Genomic DNA, 14,066 nt, shown 5'->3' with positions numbered 1-14,066 from the left:
ATTCTATCAAAAGTGAAGACTGAATCCTGCATGCTTATTGTCCAATGGCATGCAGGTTTTTGTCCTAATTGTTAGAAACATCAAAGAGAAAGAATTGAGGCCAATTTGTTTCTAGGAGTATGAATGTGATTCCGTGATATCTATTCTATAAAGCACAATATAATATTCGTGATGATGAGTTGCTTTCAAATTTTTTTGAGACTATTTACCAGCATTGAACCCTTGAACCTAGTAGTCTGGAGAGAACTCCCCAACCACTGTGAAAACACGATATTTGTTGAGAGTGGGATTTGAACCCACGCCCTTTCGGACCAGAACCTTAATCTGGCGCCTTAGACCAACTCGGCCATCTCAACTTGTGCAAGTTGCTTTCAAAATTGTAATTTGATGAGGATGCACTAGGTGATATCTCAAACATATCTGTGTATGTGTATAAACAATTACTCCATACGTCTCATTTTATGTGAAGTGTTAGACGGGACATGGAGTTTAAGAAATAAAGAAACACTTTTGACATACAAGCTAAATATATGCAAATTAATTATTGAGAGTTGGTAATAGTTCCAAGTGTTCATCTTTCTCTGTCATAGTAAAAGATCAGCTTTTATATCAAATGGAGTTTCCAACCAGTCTTGTTAGTAAGGGTAAAATAATAGGGATAGCATGATTAAATGTTTCCAAAATAGGGGGCAGCCCGGTGCACTAAGCTTCCGCTATGCGCGGGGTCCGGGGAAGAGCCGGACCACAAGGTTTCCAAAATAGAAAAATGTCAATTTTTGTGCGGACTAAACAAGGAGTGTCACGTAAAATGGGGCGCATGGAGTAAATAATACATTTAGAAATAAAATAATAAATTTTGATTTAAGCAATGGTCGACCTTACTGAAGAGTATTAATGAGCGTTGCTCAACTGATTACTAAGTCCCAGTTTTTGGACCTAGAGAAACACGTAAAAAATGAACCTTTTTTTTCTCTTTCTGCAGTAACTTGTTGCTCCGTGATCCATGTCAATTAGCTTATTGATTCCACTTCACTGACTATCTCTTTCTTCTCACCTTTGCTTCTTTTTTTTTTTTTTTTTTGATAGTTGATTCCTAAGATATGTGTACTTGTATATTTTGGCATATTGGTTCATACTAGCAAGTTTGGTGGAGTGGCGGTTATCATCAGTTAATAAAATGTTTCCATCTTTAGAAAGCTATCTTTATGTATTGGATAACCTTTAATATTTTTAAATCTACACAAGTATCCTTAGCCGTAAACTTTGTGAGGTCATGTCGTAAAACTGAAATTTACCTATAAAAAAAATGAAATTTGAAATAAGTAGTGATATAGCTCCTGGTAGCTGGAGGCATATTGTTTCATTTTAAGTGATGCTCAGCAATAATTGTTTCATTTTGTCCGTTGAAGTCGTTCAATGTGCATATCAATTCTTCAAGGTGCATATGTCGCTTGCATCAAATGTTCAGACTTTGGCTAACCAGTTTGTGAGGTTGGAAATTTCAGAGCCCATCCATGTTCTAGCTTGTACAATCGCTCGGTCTTCCTTGTTTGAGTGTATCAGAGATCGACAGTATGACGACCTTCATTTGTTGGTCCTTAGGGACATAGTGCGGCACGGTGGTGCCAAACAGGTTACTGTTGGAGATGACGGAGTCTTGAGGATGCATGGTTGTGTTTGTGTGCCTAATGTGGATGGACTTCGTGAGTTGATTCTTGAGGAGGCCCATAGTTCCCGGTATTCTATTCACCCGGGCACCGCCAAGATGTATCAGGACTTGCGACAGCATTATTGGTGGATGAGGATGAAGAAGGATATAGTTGCTTATGTAGCTCGGTGTATAAATTGCCAGCAAGTAAAGTATGAGCATCAGAGACCCTGTGGTTTGCTTCAGCAGATAGAGATTCTTGAGTGGAAGTGGGAGCATATCACTATGGATTTCATTGTTGGACTCCTACGGACTCAGAGGAAGTTCGATGTCGTTTGGGTAATTGTGGACAGGCTGACTAAGTCAGCACACTTCATCCATATGGAAGTTACCTATTCTTCAGAGCGGTTGGCATAGATTTACATCCGCGAGATCGTCCGTCTTCACTGTGTGCTCGTGTCTATCATTTCTGATCGAGCTACACAATTCACCTCGCACTTGTGGAGGACAGTACAATGTGAGTTGGACACACGGGTTGTGTTGAGCACAACATTTCATCCTCAGACGGACGGATAGTCCAAGCGCACTATTCAGATCTTGGAGGATATACTCCGCGCATGTGTTATATACTTCGGAGGATCGTGGTATCAGTTCTTGCCCCTTTCATAGTTTGCCTACAATAACAGCTACCAGTCGAGCATTCAGATGGCTCCCTATGAGGCATTATATGGTAGGCGGTGCCGGTCGCCAGTTGGGTGGTTCGAGTCGGGGGAAGCGAGTCACATAACCACAATATAACATAGAGGAGGCAATAAATAGAGGATAGGAGCTAAATACTCAAAACGACCGATCGGGTCGTTACACTACAAGTTCAAAACCTAAAGAAAAGAAAATGTTTTAATGATGATGCAATATCCTGCAGTAAAAATTTACCTACATCTTGTATTTATATCAAACAAATGTTTGCAAAATATATATTTTGCATATACACATTTATTAGGTACACTCGCTTTAATTAAATCCCTTAATTAAATGTAAATCACATATTTGAGCTATTTTCTTTAATATAGATATTCGACTTCTATGGCCAAATAAATAAGGGAATAAAAATCACAAATAGCTATTCTTTTTTAGCCTCTGAAATTGAAAACTGTAAGAGAATAATTAGGATATAGTTGTCTTTTGCCTCCATGCTTAACCTAGAGTAGATGCTATATATAATGTGTTAAACCAAAAGGAAGCGCCTTGATATTAATAAACAAGTTAAATTAAAATGTGAAGAGGAATTTTTGATATAAGATTATTTTAAAGTCACGTGTCCAATGTGAAGAAAAATTTCGGGAACTAAATGCACGTGTCCAATAGCTAAATGAAGGGGACGATAATACCAAGTCTTTTTCATATTACAACCATGCAAAAAAAAAAATGCAAAGAGGTATTAGGTACAGAAAAAATTGCTATTAGCATGGTCTCATGCTCATTCTGGGTGCTTTGATAGTGTACAGAAAAAATGCGATAAGCAGATGGGGGATGGTACAATTTATCCTACTTCTAATATGTCCAAATGCTAAGGAAAATGATGAATCCATCATATGGTATATCTGGAGATTGTTAAATCATTTGTCAGTGGTATTAACATGCTTTCATGCTCAATCTGAGGATGGTTTAGCAATGTTTAAAATGATTTCTACATTAAAGACTCTAGTAGGGAAGGATCTGAGCTTACAAGATCACAAAAAGGTACAGTTTCAAAGCCTGGCCTTTGCCTTGCAAAGCCGGCCTAAAGCCGGCTCATGTCTGGCTTCTGCCTTGCAAAGCCTGCCTAAAATCAGCTCAAGCCTGGCTTTTGCATTACAAAGCCTGCTTAAAGCCAAAGCAAGCCTGGCTTTTGCCTTGCAAAGCCTGGTTAAAGCCAGCCCAAACCTGGCTTTTGCCTTGCAAAACCTGCCTAAAGCCAGCTCATGCCTGGTTTTTGCCTTGCAAAGTCTGCCTAAAGCCAGCTCACGCCTGGCTTTTGCCCTGCAAAGCCTGTCTAAAGCCAGCCCAAGCCTGGCTTTTGCCTTGCAAAGCCTGCCTAAAGCCAGGCTCCTCTTCTACACATTAATTTTGATGAGTGAGCACATAATTAATACTTGGACAAAATCAATTCACTGCATATGAAGATCATATAGTAGCTACAATTGGAAGACTATGCTGGCTTCAACTCTGTGATGGAGATGTTTGGAATTCATTTTAGCATATGGACAGTATACCCTGACGCCTGGTGAGAGCTTGATAGGTGCTGCTTGGTATTTGCCAATGGCAATTGGATTCACATACACTGACAGGAGAAGGAAGCATTCAGCTTATTATGTTGTAATAGCTAGTTCATTAGATTTTAACTTGTCTATCTTTTTAATAGCTAGTAGCTTCATGCAACTTCTATTTTGGTTTGGACATCTTGTAAGCTTTGAACCCATTTTGGGATTTTATTTATATATTAGTCACTAGGCAAGTACTGCCTAGTGGTATAGTTGCTTAAAAAAATAAAAAAAAATAAAAAACAAAATTTAGTATTCTTAGACTTGCGTTCTAAGCATCTTTTTAAATGTTTCTTATACTCCATCCATTTCAATTTATGTGAACCTATTTCCTTTTTAGCCTGTGCCAAAAAGAATGACCCCTTTCCTTATTTGGCAATAATATATCTTTATGCAATGATTTATAGCTGTGATCACCTAATTTTTGACTATATTTGAATTTTTATCACCTTCTACTATGTAAATATTTTCAGAAATTTAATATATATTTTTTAGCTTAGTTATATTTTTTTATATATACGGTAAAAATTAATAAAAATTTAAAAGGTCAATTATTACTATTAGTATTATTTTTATTTTTATTTTTATCTTTATTTTAAAATAAAATAAATTAAAAAACTAAAATATATATATATATATATATATATATATATATATATATATATATATATATATATATATATATATATATATATATATTCTTTTTTTTTAGGATAGGAATAAAAAAAATAGAAAAAGTAAAAATATAGAATTAAAAAAGTAAAAGTAAAAGTAGGTGGAAATTATTTCATAAAAAAAGAAAATAGAAAATTAAAAAAATAAAAGTAAAAGAATGTTGAAATTTAAAAAATAAAAAGTAAAAGAAAGTTGAAATTAAAAAATAAAAGTAAATGTAGCTGAAATTGTTTTTAAAAAAACGTAAAAGTAAGTGAAAATTAAATAAAAGAAAAGTAAAATAAGTGAGAAATAAAAAAAAGAAAAGTAAAAAAAATGAAAATTTAAATATAATAAAAGTAAAAAAGTGAGAAATTAAAAAATAAAAGTAAAGAAAAGTGGGAATTATTTTTTTTTAAAAAAGAAGAAAAATGGGAAGTGGGAATTCTTTTTAATTTTAAAAATAATAATAAAAACAAAATCTGAAAATTCCGAAAAGTTTTCTATAAATAGAAGAAAAATGTGAGGAGAAAAAATGGGAGAAGAAGGAAAAAAAGAGAGGAGGGAATTGAGAGAAATTCATTTTCTTGTTCTAGGATAAGAGAATTTCTACTCGTGTCATTCTTTGTTTGTCTTTCTTTTCGAAAAATCCATCAAAATACCCCAAAATTAAGCTTCAAAGCACCCAAAACCACCCGCAAAAAAATACCATCAAAAGCCAACGCCGAAGTGAAGTCGCGTTAGAGCTCCGTCGTTTGAGGTCCTGTTTAAGCGCTGGTTTTGGATTTTTGCTGTTTTGGAGCTTCTCTTTCACTGTACCTGCTGGAAATTTTAGCAATAAAGGTTCATCCTCTCTTTAAACTTCCCTTTGAATTTATCATGTTGGATGTTTATTTGTTAGAATAGAGCCTGCTAGATTACATTGATATAAATGCTCATAAGTTTGATTATTTGCATAGTATCTGTAATTAGTTGTTTGAGGTTTATTAAGTAGTATTCTGTCTTAATTTAGTTTTGTTAGTTTATAATTAATTGCTAAGTGGGTCATATGATTTGTTTGCAAATTAATTTTAGGCATCATTAGTCAATAATGTTAAATGATCCACGTTTTGGGCCCAAGGCAAGAAGAATAATTAAATTGTTGGCATGTTCCAAATGAACATGTAAGCTAGCTCTCCTTTATAAATTAATATAACTTCAAATGACTTCCACAATACCTACGACATTCACAATAACCTCCATAATTCAATAGCTTCACAAATAATCTCAAACTAGTTTAGGAAAATAACTTAAGAACATTCGTAGTTTGGTTTAGGCGCGTTTGAATAAATCATCGTGACTATGGGTACGGTTCCCGTGGCATAGTCATGATACATAACCCCAATTCGAGTGCGCATTTCGCGCGACTCAACCACAACTTGAAATAATAATGAAAATAAACATGTTGTAAATCGCGGGTGCATTTTATGCGACACGATTAGCAATATGTACAAAAATAAACGAGTGTGCGATATCGCGACTTGTTCAAATAAAGTTCCATAAATATTAAAAGCGGTCAGAAAGTAAAAATGCACAATAGGTTTAATATATATATAATAAATCAGATAATTAGGCCAATTATTAATAGTTGAGTGACCGTGCTAAAACCACGGAACTCGGGAGTGCCTCACACCTTCTCCCGGATTAACAGAATTCCTTACCCGGTCTTCTATGTTCGCAGACCATAAATAAGAGTTAATTTCCTCGATTTGGAATTTAAAATAAACCGGTGACTTCGGACACCATAAATTATTCCAAGTGGCGACTCTGAATAAATAAATAATCTCATTTTGTATAATGTCACTTAAATTGGAAAAACTCCCCTATCCCCCATCCCCCAAAAAAAGGAGGTGTGACAGCTCTGGCGACTCTGCTGGGGAACAAGAACCCAGAATCTCTGGTTCAGGGTTCAGAATTCGAGCTTAGATGACTTTTATACTTGACTTTTGTTTATTATCTGATTTTTACGTGTTTGAGCCTAATGTGCTAAATGCCGCTTTTTACCGCTTTGATATTTTGTGAACTGTATATAAACTGTTATGAAAACTCTTTTTCTCTATGAGTCTTCTAAATCTTCTGGGAAGCATGCGCTTCGCATGGCTTCTTTTCTGTTAGAGTCATACCCTAATTTTAGAACGAGGATCGGACAAGTTGTAAAGCCGGTAAAGCTTCTATATTCCCGGTACGTTGCCCACCTCGGCTCGAGTTATCCGCTCGGGTGAGCCAGGTCTAGGATAATACACCCAGGATTTAAACTTAGAATGACATAACCTCATGTCGAATCCCTGGTAGGTACGTTTGTTTGCATCATGTGCATTTGACTTTGGGGACTCAACACATGAGTTGGGTCCGTCTAGGACAGGTGTACCCAAATCAAAAGACTATCCTGATGTATTTTTACGTGCTACTTGTGCATTTATTTGCTTCGACTTTTATGTTGACCGATTTCTAGAACAGGGAAAGAAAATCAAGAAAACCAAGAGTGAGGTAGGAAAGAAAAACGTCCGGTTCTGAAAATCCTGGTATTCAAAAAATCTCTAAACTCTGCCAAAATTTTGAAGAAAAAAAAAGTCATTTCAAAATAAGTCATATTTTCTGTGCGTCAAAACTTACTGAACTATGCGGGTCTGATTCTCACCGGATGTGAGATACGTAGGTAAACTTCATCGGTTCCGGCCCCAACTTTAAAAAAAAAATCAAAACATATTTTTCCTTTCCTTAATTCCCTTTCTTTTCCGAAGTCTTTCATTCGAAAAAAAAAAGATTCAATCAAAATCCAAAAAAATATTTTCCTTCTTCTTTAAGAAGTCTTCTTTTCAAAAATTCCCAAAGAAACAAATAAAAAAGAATTAAAAAAAAAGAGAGAGAGCTTGCTTATGTACTTTATTCTCGATCTTACCGAACTACGCAGGTCTGATTCTCACCAGATGTGAGATACGTAGGCAAACCTCATCTTTTTTTACCCCAATTTTCAAACAATTAAAACTATTTTTTTTCTTTCCTTAATTCCCTCTTTAGAATTCTTTCCTTCAAAAAAATCCAAAAGTATTTTCCTTCTTTTCCGAAGTCTTTCATTCGATAAAAAGAAAAAGAAAATTCAAATCAAAATCCAAAATATTCTCTTCCTTCTGTAGAATTCCTTCTTTTTAAAAACATTTTCAAAATTCCATAAAAGAAATTAAAAAAAAACCAATATTTAAAAGTCTTTATAAAAAACAATTTTAAAAAAAATGGGTCAGTCTATTCCCGAACTACACAAGATCTGATTCATGCGGCGTCATGATACGTAGGTAATCCCCATCGAATTCGATCATTGACATCAAATAAACTGAGTGACAAAAAAAAGAGAAGAAAGAAAGGAGTGACAAAAATAACAAAGAAAAACAAAGAGCGAAAAAAAAAGAAAAAAAAAGAAAGCAAGAGTGAAAAATCCAAAAGAAGACCTCTGTGTCTAGTTTGACAAAGCAAATCGCGAAAAGTTTCCGTGAATATGCTGTCAAATGGCGCGAGCAAGCCGCCAGGGTAAAGCCTCAAATGGACGAAGCAGAAATGGTTACGGTCTTCCTACAGGCCCAAGAGGCGGACTTCTTACAGAACATGATGTCAGCTATGGGTAATTCGTTCGCCGAGGCTATCAAAATTGGGGAGATGATCGAAAATAGTTTAAAAACGGGCCGAATCTTAAGTCATGCTGCCTTTGAGGCCACATCACAGGCCATTATGAATGGTTAGGGGGTTTTGATGAATAATAACGGGAGAGAAGAGGGAGCCATGATGGCTTCAAGCTCGGGGGGGCCCTCAGGTCATTCAACCAATCATATATACTTCCTAAGGTCCCACAACACTATTATCCCCATCAAGATGCTGCTTATGCCGTGGCACCGCCTCCCTATGTGGTGATGAACGCACAACCTTACATGCGGCCACATCATTATACACAAAACCGAGCTCCACCTCCCAGAAATGACCGTCCCTACAAGCTCCATATAATTCCCAACCAAATGTTCCTAATACAATCCTCGCCCAAGAGAGCCCCTCAAAAGGAATTAGTCACCCCTATTGGTGAATCATATTCAAGTTTATTTCAAAAGCTAATCGGGCTAGGTCTGTTGTAGCCAGTGGCCCCAAACAGGCCAAACCCTGAGTCCCCCACGCACTAAGTTGATGCTAGATGTGAATACCACTCTGGAGCAGTGGGACATGATACAAAGAACTGTTGGACCCTCAAAAAGGCAGTTTGAAGACTTGATGATCCAACACTGAAAACCACAGTAGCCATTGCCGCGACAGAAGAGAAACCTAAAAATGGGCACCAAACCTGAAAAGTTCTCTGTCAGATGGGAGTCTCAGTATCCGGTCTTGCTATCTTTTCTGCGTCCGAATTATTTCAGGGTGTAATCCAGACATTTTACTTTTATTGTCTTACTTTCTGATATAAACCCTTCCATCTTTAAAAAAATAAAAATAAAATAAAAAAATCAAATCAAATGAAATTAATATTTCATTATCCACGAATGTCTCTTTTCTTATTCTCTTTTCAGTTCTGTTAATGCAGATTTTAATGACATGACATGCTTGCGGACTTCATGCCCAGATCCTAAAACGATGTCAGACCCCGAAATAATGAATCAAGAAATAGAATGTTTTGAAGACAAGGCTTGTAAGAAAATAAATAGAAAATTGGAACGAAGTTGAGATTCCCTCTCTTTGGATCATTGTTGAAGCCGAGATTGAGGATAAAGATTGGGTTAAGAATCGATTGGAATAATTGACACTGATTGATGAAAAATGATTGGTCAGAGTATGTCACGGGCAGTTGTACCAACAAAGAATGGCTTATGTCTACAGCAAGAAGGTGCGGCCCAAGAAATTTGAAATAGGACAACTCATTTTGAGACATATTCTCCCATCTCATGAAGAAGCTAAAGGAAACTTGGCTCCAAATTAGTCCATACATTGTAACGAGAGTACTGCAAAAGGGAGCGTTGTACCTGGGAAGCATCGAAGGAAATGTCCCTGAAACAACCGTCAACGTGGATGCAGTCAAAAGGTACTATGTTTGACCCTTTATTTAGCATTAATGTTCTATGATTGGGATGATGAAGGCTTTCATTCTCGCTATCCAAATACCATCAACCATTTGCTAACCTTTTTGAGTCGGTTACCTTTATTTGATTACCCTCTTTGGACCCTTAAGATATTATTTAAAAAAAAAGAGAAGAAAAATAAAACAAAGAAAAAAGAGGAAAAAGAAAGAGAAAGAGAAAAAGAAAAGAAAACAGAAGAAAAACAAAAGAAAATAAAATACAAAGGTCTTTGAACTATGTTAAACTTGATTTCGAAAAGATACGTAGGCAACCTCTCTCTGGGGTTCAGTCACACTAGGGCAGATGTTATAATGGTTCGGCGATAGTTTCGCCTGAAAGGTTTCAAAGTTGTAATTCAATCCAAATTTTTTTTACCCCAAATCTTGTTCAAATCCTTCTGATCAATCGGCAAAGAGGTTCAAAATTGGAGGATATAGCTGCTTGGAGCTGTTACAATCAAAATGAGAGAAATAAAATGAGAGAGTCTTATTAGTGAAAACTCTCACGGGCACCGTAAGGCGATGGTAAGCAGAGAAATTAAAAATGAGAGTCTTATTAGTGAAAACTCGCAAAGAGCACTACAAGGAGATAGTGAGAAGAGAAATGAAAGAGATTAGCTGGCGAAAACCCGCAAATGGTGCCACTGATTGAAAAGAGGATCCTCACAGCCATCGGCATCGACACAGTCCCAGGCAAGGTTTCTCAGTTGCGAGGAAAATATTATGATGAATGTTTGAGAGTCGGATGGTTTACACAGGTCAGGCATCCAGTCCAAAAGGCATGTCATGTTCATTGAAGTCCTCATATACTCCAGATAAGTCCTTCTTTCCTTTCCCGAAAGGGACGCCTCTTGTTTAAAGTCATTCTCCGTTCCATTGTTCGTTTTCTTTTAATCTCTTTCGGTCTAACTTTGTTCCAAAGACTAAGGCAAAGAAGAGATAGCAAGATTGATATACAAGGCTCTCATTTGATAAAAGCTAATATGCAAAAAAAGCACCCAACCTCGGCAGGGACAACAAGTCGACCCCGACTGGCCATGGCAGACGATGCTTCAAAATCAAAAACTCTTGGAAGAAGGGAATCAAATTGAAGTGCCTAAAAAGGCAATATGAAGTTGAAAAGGTTAAGCCCCAAGTGGCTAACCGTCTAGGCAAAGTTTGAAGAGCCAAAGGTTCCTCAATGCTCTGAAGTTACAAAATTGGAAGAAAGAAGTCAAATGCCCACAAAGGCAAAATAAAGTTGAAAAAGGTTAAATCCCACGCGACCAACCTTCATGGTAAAATTTTGGAAAAGCCAAAGGTTCTAAGGGGCCAGAAATGCAATCGATATCTAGGAAACAACCAGTCACAGTTGAAATTATCGTCAAATAAGCCGGCCAAGATCAAATGACTGAAACACTCAAGGCCGCAAAACCAACTACCATTTCAAACTCACAAATTGTTCTTTGTTTGAATCATAGGAAACAGGTGCAATCCAAAGCAATCTTGCAAGAAGTTGGTGCAACCAAAAGAAACCGCACAGAGACTAAAATAGCTCTGCAGCAACAATAAACCCAAAAGGGAAGTTTTCTCCAAATTCTTCTCCGCGTTTTACTCATTCTCTAAAAAATAACTTTTTTTTTGAAAAAAAAAATTAAAATGATGAAAAAGAAAAAAAGTTCCAAATCATGGTAGTATAGGGTCTCTAATCCCTAGCTGCGTTTTCCAACATAGGGTCTCCACTCCCTAGTTAAAATTATTTTAAACATAGGGTCTTCACTCCCTAGTTGATATTATTTTGGACATAGGGTCTCCACTCCCTAGTCTATTTTCCAACATAGGGTCTCCACTCCCTAGTCACCTTTTCCAACATAGGGTCTCCACTCCCTAGTTGATTTTGTTTTAGACATAGCGTCTCCACTCTCTAATCTTCTTTTCCAACATAGGGTCTCCACTCTCTAGTTGATTTTATTTTAGACATAGGGTATCCACTCCCTAGTCTCCTTTCCAACATAGAGTATTCACTCCCTGATATCTTTGCCAATATAGGGTATCCCATTTCTTGGCCACATTTTCCAACATAAGATACACCAATACTTAGTTGAAATATCCTTTTGACAATAAAGGAAGACCATCAAAAAAAAAGCATGACTCTTTTTGGGGTACACCACTCCCGACCTTTTATTGCTTTCAATAAAGAAGTAGTTTAGAATTTTGTTACAATAACTCACGAAATTTTCTTAGTGCAAACTGGAGCAGAAAAATTTCATTTGTTTGTTTGTTTTGGTGTTTGAGTAGGTTTTACCTCGAGGCACAGGGTTCGAGATGACCAAAAGAAGAAGTCTCAATTCAGAATAAAATAAAAGAAAAACTAAGTGAATCCAAAATGCAAAAGCAGTTGAAAAAATATAGAATGCTCAAGACATGACTGAAGCCACGAGCATTGGAGTCCCGTTTTGATTAGAAGAAGCTATAGAACAATGAACTATAACCCACAACTAGCGAGCATCATGGTTTAGATCAGAGTCGGCATGAAGAACCAGTCAAGACTCAAGATCAAGTTTCAGAAGACTCATAGATAGGAATCTTGTAACTCATAACTGGTAGACTTGTTTAGTTTCTTTTTTATTTTGATATAATAGCAGGATCGCGGATCGGAGCCTCGACGGAACCTCACTCGACTCCTCAACTCATCATTCCACCATTCTCCTTAAACTACACGCGACCTGATTCCCCTATAACCTGGGATATATAGGTTATCCAAAACCAGGACTCGGTTGCACCATATCTTTTATTTCTTTTCCTTTTCAATAATACTTTTTTCAAACATTAGTCACATGGCTCACCTAGTCTTTGCCTGAAAACTCTTCATGTTTCCAAGCAAAGAGGGGCAGCTGTGAGCACCTAATTTTTGACTATATTTGAATTTTATCACCTTCTACTATGTAAATATTTTTAAAATTTTAATATATATTTTTTAGCTTTGTTACATTTTTTTATATATAGGGTAAAAATTAAAAAAATTTAAAAGGTCAATTATTACTATTAGTATTATTTTTATCTTTATTTTTATATTTACTTTAAAATAAAATAAATTAAAAAAAATGAAAAAACAATTTTATATATATATATATATATATATATATATATATATATATATATTAAAATTTTGGATGGGAATAAAAAATAGGAATAGTAGAAACTAAAAAAGTAAAAGTAAAAGTAGGTGAAAATTTGTTTAATAAAAAAAAGTAGAAAATTAAAAAAAAAAGTAAAAGAATGTGGAAATTTAAAAAATAAAAAGTAAAAGAAAGTTGGAATTAAAAAATAAAAGTAAATGTAGCTAAATTATTTTTAAAGAAAAAGTAAAAGTAAGTGGAAATTAAAAAAAATATAAAGTAAAATAAGTGGGAAATAAAAAAAAGAAAAGTAAAAAAAGTGAGAATTTAAATATAATAAAAGTAAAAAAGTGATAAATTAAAAAATAAAAGTAAAGGAAAGTGGTAATTTTGTTTTTTTAAAAAAGGAAGAAAAATGGGAAGTGGAAATTCTTTTTAATTTAAAAAAAAATACAAAATCTGAAAATTCCGAAAATTTTTCTATAAATAGAAGAGAAATGTGAGGAGAAAATGGGAGAAGAAGGAAAAAAAGAGAGGAGGGAATTGAGAGAAATTCATTTTCTTGTTCTAGGATAAGAGAATTTCTACTCGTGTCATTCTTTGTTCGTCTTTCTTTTCGAAAAATCCATCAAAATACACCAAAATTAAGCTTCAAAGCACCCAAAACCACCCGCAAAAAAATACCGTCAAAAGCCAACGCCAAAGTGAAGTCGCGTTAGAGTTTCGTAGTTTGAGGTCCTGTTTAAGCGTTGGTTTTGGATTTTTGCTGTTTTGGAGCTTCTCTTTCACTGTACATGCTGGAAATTTTAGCAATAAAAGTTCATCCTCTCTTTAAACCTTCCTTTGAATTTATCATGTTGGATGTTTATTTGTTAGAATAGAGTCTGCTAGATTACATTGATATAAATGCTTATAAGTTTGATTATTTGCATAGTATCTCTGATTAGTTGTGTCACGACCCAAAATCCCACTAGTCGTGATGGCACCTAACCCAACCCGTTAGGTAAGCCAATTTTCAACTATCCAATTCCAATAAAATTAATTAAAAGAAAATATCTAAAACCGATACATCTCCCCAAGAACTGGTAGTACAAATCATGAGTTTCTAAGAATAGAGTATACAAAGCGGAAATGAAATAAATACATAGTCTGTTTGAATATTACATAAACAGAGCTTTTATAAATCTAAGGCTACCCTGAACAAGAGGCAGCTACAACAGAAACGCATGTACATCTTCAAG

At 35.4% G+C, this 14,066-nt stretch overlaps 1 non-coding gene across 1 annotated transcript; it reads right to left on the bottom strand.

The window, feature by feature from the left end:
* Positions 1–275: 275 nt before the first annotated feature.
* On the bottom strand, positions 276–356 carry TRNAL-AAG (transfer RNA leucine (anticodon AAG)). The gene has a single exon. It is a non-coding gene; the product is annotated as a tRNA-Leu (tRNA).
* Between the last annotated feature and the right edge of the window lie 13,710 nt (positions 357–14,066).

The sequence above is a fragment of the Nicotiana tabacum genome, chromosome 2 (assembly GCF_000715075.1).
Source record: "Nicotiana tabacum cultivar K326 chromosome 2, ASM71507v2, whole genome shotgun sequence".
Classification (NCBI taxonomy): Eukaryota; Viridiplantae; Streptophyta; class Magnoliopsida; order Solanales; family Solanaceae; genus Nicotiana; species Nicotiana tabacum.
This window is presented reverse-complemented; position numbering and strand designations above follow the sequence as displayed.